This window comes from Spinacia oleracea, chromosome 3, assembly GCF_020520425.1.
Source record: "Spinacia oleracea cultivar Varoflay chromosome 3, BTI_SOV_V1, whole genome shotgun sequence".
Lineage (NCBI taxonomy): Eukaryota > Viridiplantae > Streptophyta > Magnoliopsida > Caryophyllales > Amaranthaceae > Spinacia > Spinacia oleracea.
The window spans coordinates 31,874,798-31,880,797 of NC_079489.1; positions in this window are offsets into that span (position 1 = coordinate 31,874,798).

The window sequence follows — 6,000 nt, forward strand, 5'->3', positions numbered from 1 at the left end:
GCCTTGCGCGTGGCTGCTGCGTCGTTGTGCCATGGACATCGATGGGTCGTGCACTCGACGGGGCTTGGGCGCAAGCCCAAGTGCTCGTCATGTCACGATTGTAGAGTTTTAAAATTTTAATTTGAAATTTTCAGTTTACGTAATTTTAATTAATTTTAAAATTAATAATTTAAGTTATTTTCTTGGATTTTAATTTTGAATATTATAATTATAATAAATGTCATTTATTCTAATTATTTTACTAAAATTAAAATCATGAATTAATTTTAATACGACTGAAAATAAATTAAATATGTGGATTCAATTATAAATTTATATGAGCTTTAAATTTTAATTAAATTTGTATGTTTCCGGTTAGACTAGAAATACATTTTTATGTTTAAAATTAGTAAAGCATATGAATTTATTGGTTTAAGTGGGAGCCCTTTTAGTCATAAACTCTTGATTAGGTCTACAAATCCTTAAGGTTAAACAACTTGATTAGAATTAATAAGGACTGAATAAATTTGTAGATTATTGGTGCCCTTGATTAATTGCTGCAAATGTTTATGTGATGCATAATGTGTTTTACTAACCAGCTATGTGGGCCATTCATGATAATGAATGGGTGAATGGTATATATTGTATATGTACTGTTTTGCAGGTTATGAAGTGACTAGTATGGCCCAAATAGGATAGAAAATATGGTCTGCGTACCATTAATTTGAATGTAATTGGTCTAAAGTACCAAAATTGTTTTTCAATTCAAATATGGTCTGCGTACCATCAAATAGTTGTAATTAGTTTTAATTATAGCTTATCCTATTTGAAGAAAATGGTGCCTCCCACGGAGAGTTTCGAGACGGACTTTGAAGTTGAAGCTTCAAGATGAAGTCGGGCCATACTAGATCACATTTATCTTATGCATGCTTTAAGTTATTTATTGCTTTAAATATGTCTTAATTATGCATGAGATTATGGCTTGATTATGTTGCATGATTAAGGATTTTAGTTCACTTAAAATCTAACCAACATAGTAAGAGCCTTAAGTTCCAAACTTAAAAATTGAGTTAAAAGGTGCCATGCCAAAATATACACTTGCTTGGATATCCTTTACATCAATCTAGTAATAGTTTTCGCTCAGCGAGGTGTTACTTATTGGTCCTAAAGGGGCAAGGTACACAAATAATTGTGAGTACATGTTAGTTTTGGTGAAACTCAACGATATAAGTAAGGAGTCCTTTTATGTCGTGGAAAAATCGATAGGTTTACCTAATAAGTTCTTAGACGTGCCTATCAACCAAGAATAGTTTCTAGACTATTAGCAAAAGGTTTTTGCTTACCTAAAATGTTTTAGGATTGAGTCGACAAACTGTGCTTAATTCTTCAATGATTTTAGGATCTTGGAATCATTTTATTCACACCTGCCGGAACACATAACTTGAATAAAATGCTTAATGAACATTGAATTAAGCATGTATGCTAGAATTTAAGTTTATTAAGAGAAACTGTGAGTGGTTATTTATTTGTTTATTCTTTTCAATTGTAGTTTTAATTATGGCAAACAACAATTCATTCAACATTCGATCAATTCTCGAAAAGGAGAAGTTGAGCGGGAAAAACTTCCTTGACTGGCAAAGGAACTTGCAAATAGTTCTTATGCAGGAAGAAAAGGAGTATGTCCTGGAAGAGGCGATGCCCGAAGCCGCAGGTGACGGGGTCACTCAGGCAGCCCTCAATCATTGGATTGATGCCAACAAGAATGTGAAATGTCTAATGCTCGCCACCATGAGTGGAGATCTGCAGAAAACGTTCATCAACTCAGATGCTTTCACGATCATCAGTGAGTTAAAGAACATGTTCCAAGATCTGGCTCGAGTCGAAAGATTCGAGACTCATAGGCAAATTCTTGAGACCAAGCTTAAGAAAGGCGAGCCCGTAAGTCCACTTGTTCTCAAAATGATTGGACTCATTGAGAATATGAGTCGGCTGGATCAGCAATTCTCTTAGGAAATGGCTGTAGACACCATCCTCCATTCTCTTCATAACGGGTATGATCAGTTCAAATTGAACTACAGTATGAATAGTCTGGACAAAACGCTCACTGAGCTTCACGGTATGCTGAAGACCACTGAAAAGACGCTCAAAAGTGATAAGCAAGATGTGCTTATGGTGCGTGGGGACAAGTTCAAGAAATCTGGAAAAAAGAGGAATGCTAAGAAATGTGGCAACAAGGCCAGCCCAACTAAGAAAACTGGCGCCAAGTCTGAAAAGAGGAAGGTCAGTCAACCCACTTCTGAATCCGAATTCTTCTACTGCAAGAAGAAGGGGCATTGGAAGAGAGATTGCTTGAAGCTAAAGGAAGATCAGAAGAACGGAACAGTCGTTCCATCTTCAGGTATTTTCGTTATAGACTGTATACTTGCTAATTCAACTTCTTGGGTATTAGATACAGGTTGTGGCTCACACTTATGTTCCAATCCACAGGGACTAAGAAGAAGTAGAAAGTTAAGCAAGGGAGAAGTCGACCTACGAGTGGGAAATGGAGCACGGATTGCTGCATTAGCTGTAGGAACTTATTATTTGTCGTTGCCCTCTGGGCTAGTTTTGGAACTGGAAGAATGTTTCCATGTTCCAAGTCTTACTAAAAACATCATTTCAGTTTCTTGCTTAGATGCTAAGGGATTTTCCTTTTTAATAAAAGACAATAGTTGTTCGTTTTATTTTAAAGAGATGTTTTATGGATCTACTAGATTAGTCAATGGACTTTATTTATTAGATCACGACAAACAAGTTTATAACATAAATACCAAAAAGGCCAAAAAGGATGATTCAGATCTCACCTATCTGTGGCATTGTCGATTAGGCCATATAAACTTGAAACGCTTAGAAAGACTTCAAAAGGAAGGAATTCTAGAACCATTTGACTTAGAGGATTATGGTAAATGCGAATCATGTTTACTTGGCAAAATGACAAAGCAACCTTTCTCTAAAGTTGGAGAAAGAGCAACTGAACTATTGGGTTTAATCCATACAGATGTATGTGGACCAATGAGTACAAATGGTAGAGGTGGTTTCAGCTACTTTATCACTTTCACTGATGACTTCAGTAGATATGGTTATGTCTACCTAATGAAGCATAAGTCTGAATCCTTTGACAAATTTAAGGAATTTCAGAGTAAAGTAGAGAATCAATTAGGCAAGAAGATTAAGGCACTGCGGTCTGATAGAGGCGGTGAATATCTGAGCTATGAATTTGATGACCATCTGAAAGAATGTGGAATTCTGTCAGAATTGACTCCTCCTGGAACACCACAATGGAATGGTGTGTCGGAACGGAGGAACAGAACCTTGCTAGACATGGTCAGGTCAATGATGGGTCAGGCCGAACTTCCAATAGAATTTTGGGGACATGCACTAAATACAGCTGCACTCACTATAAATAGAGCTCCGTCTAAAGCTGTCGAAAAGACTCCATATGAGTTATGGTTTGGAAAGCCTCCAAATGTGTCTTTTCTTAAGATTTGGGGATGTGAAGTATACGTCAAACGATTAATTTCAGACAAACTTCATCCAAAATCTGACAAATGTATCCTTGTGGGCTATCCAAAGGAAACAAAGGGGTATTACTTCTACAATACATCTGAGAACAAGGTGTTTGTTGCTCGTGATGGTGTCTTTTTGGAGAAAGATCACATTTCCAAAATGACAAGTGGGAGAAAAGTAGACCTCGAAGAAATTCGAGTCGAACAACAAACTCTAGAGAATGCTCAAGACGACATTCCGGATGAAACTCAGAGATCTTTAGAAGAATCTGGTGAGAATCATGGTCAATCTAGAAATGTTACCCCGCGTAGATCGCAAAGATATAGATCTCAACCGGAAAGGTACTTAGGTGTTTTGACGAACGAGAGCTATGACGTTCTATTACTTGAAAGTGATGAACCTGCGACTTACAAACAAGCTATGACGAGCCCTAGCTCCAAGCAATGGCAAGAAGCCATGCAATCTGAATTAGACTCCATGTCTGAAAACCAAGTATGGGATTTGGTCGATTTGCCAGATGGCTACCAAGCCATTGGAAGCAAATGGGTTTTCAAACTGAAAAAGGACAAGGATGGGAAACTTGAAGTTTTCAAAGCTAGATTAGTTGCAAAAGGTTACAGGCAAGTCCACGGTGTGGATTACGATGAAACATTTTCACCAGTTGCAATGCTAAAGTCTATTCGGATAATGTTAGCAATCGCTGCATATTATGATTACGAAATATGGCAGATGGATGTCAAAACCGCTTTCTTAAACGGCGTTTTAACAGAAACTGTGTTCATGACACAACCTGAAGGTTTTGAGGATCCAAAGAATGCTAAAAAGGTATGCAAGCTAAAGAAATCAATCTACGGATTGAAGCAGGCATCCAGGAGCTGGAATATACGTTTTGATGAAGCAGTCAGTGACTTTGGTTTCATCAAGAACGCAGACAAATCTTGTGTATACAAGAAGGTCAGTGGGAGCAAAATTGCTTTCCTAGTATTATATGTCGACGACATATGTAATCCCCCGTAAATTTATAAATTTTATAATATATATTAACGTACATTATTTATATTTAAATAGAATTTATGAATTTTAAGTAATAAATATATAATTAACGTATATTAATTTTATTTTTATTACGTTCTAAATATTTAACGATTTTAGAACTTTATTATATATTTAATGTATATTTAATTTTATTTAAATATATCCTAAATATTTTAACGGTTTGTGCAATCAAGAATGATTTTAGAATTTTATGTTGAAAAGAATTTGAATTACGAAATACATTGGAATTTGGAAAATAATCATAACCGGTTTTGGATTCAAACAAACTCAATTCTAATTCCTAGCCCAAGTTGACAAAGCCCAAATAGATAAACCCAAAACTCCCCACACTTGTTGAGTTCACGTAAAACAAAAGAAACAAAAGCCAAAACCATTCCCTTTTCAATTTCACGTGAAAATCAAGCAGCAAAAACCCTCAACCCTCATCCTCCCAATTTCGTGGAACCTGCTTCCTCTTCCTCCCTTTGCTCAGCCGCCAGCCAGCAGCCTCGCTGGACCACCGTCACTGCCACCAACCTCCTGCTGCCAGTCCCCTCCGCCGTCGGTACCTCTCCTTCTCTCTCTTTCGTTCTCCTAAACTCCTTGGTTTCGGTTGCACGTTAATAGTTGCTCTGTTTTTGTTCTCGCTCAGCCTCCGCACCACCGTAGCGTCGCCGCCCAGTCATTGCTGCGCCGCCGCGTCCTTCGCCCAAACCAGAAACCACTCCTCTCCCTTCTTTCTCCTCCACGCACGCAACGACCCCTTCTCTCGTTGCTTCTTTTCTTCCTGCCCCGCAAACTCAGCCGCCGCGACAACAACCACCGCAACCACCCGCGACCACCAACACCAGTCGTGTCGCCCAACCCGCGGCCACCAGTGCTTCTGCCGTCGTACCTCCGCCGGCCAGCCACTCTCTCTCCTTGTTTTGGTTAATCCTTTACTCTTTAATTTAATTAATGTAATATTAATGTTTTAATAATTTAATTAGGGTTTTCATATTTAAATTATTAAGTTTTGATGATGTATTTAGAAATTTCAGATTATATGTTGTTGAAATTAATGTAATCATTTTCAGATTTGTTAATTGCGTTTAAGTTAGAGTTTTAATGGAGTTTTATTAATTTAATTCGTGTTTATTGAATATAAATTACAAGTTATTATGATTAAAGTATATTTTCAGATTTTATATTATGTTTAAGTAACAAATTTAATTTCCAGGTTTATTAATTTGGTTAAATAAGTATTTTAAACTATTAAAGCATGAATTTTTAAGGTTTTATTATGTTTAAAATCATAATAGAATGATTATACCTATTAAAGTTATTATTTTTTATGATCTTAAGGATGTTGAATATATTTTGAGCAAGTTTTGAATTATTTTATATTGCTGGAAATTTAAAAAGGAACGTTTGTTGGAGTTTATGATAATTAGGGATCGT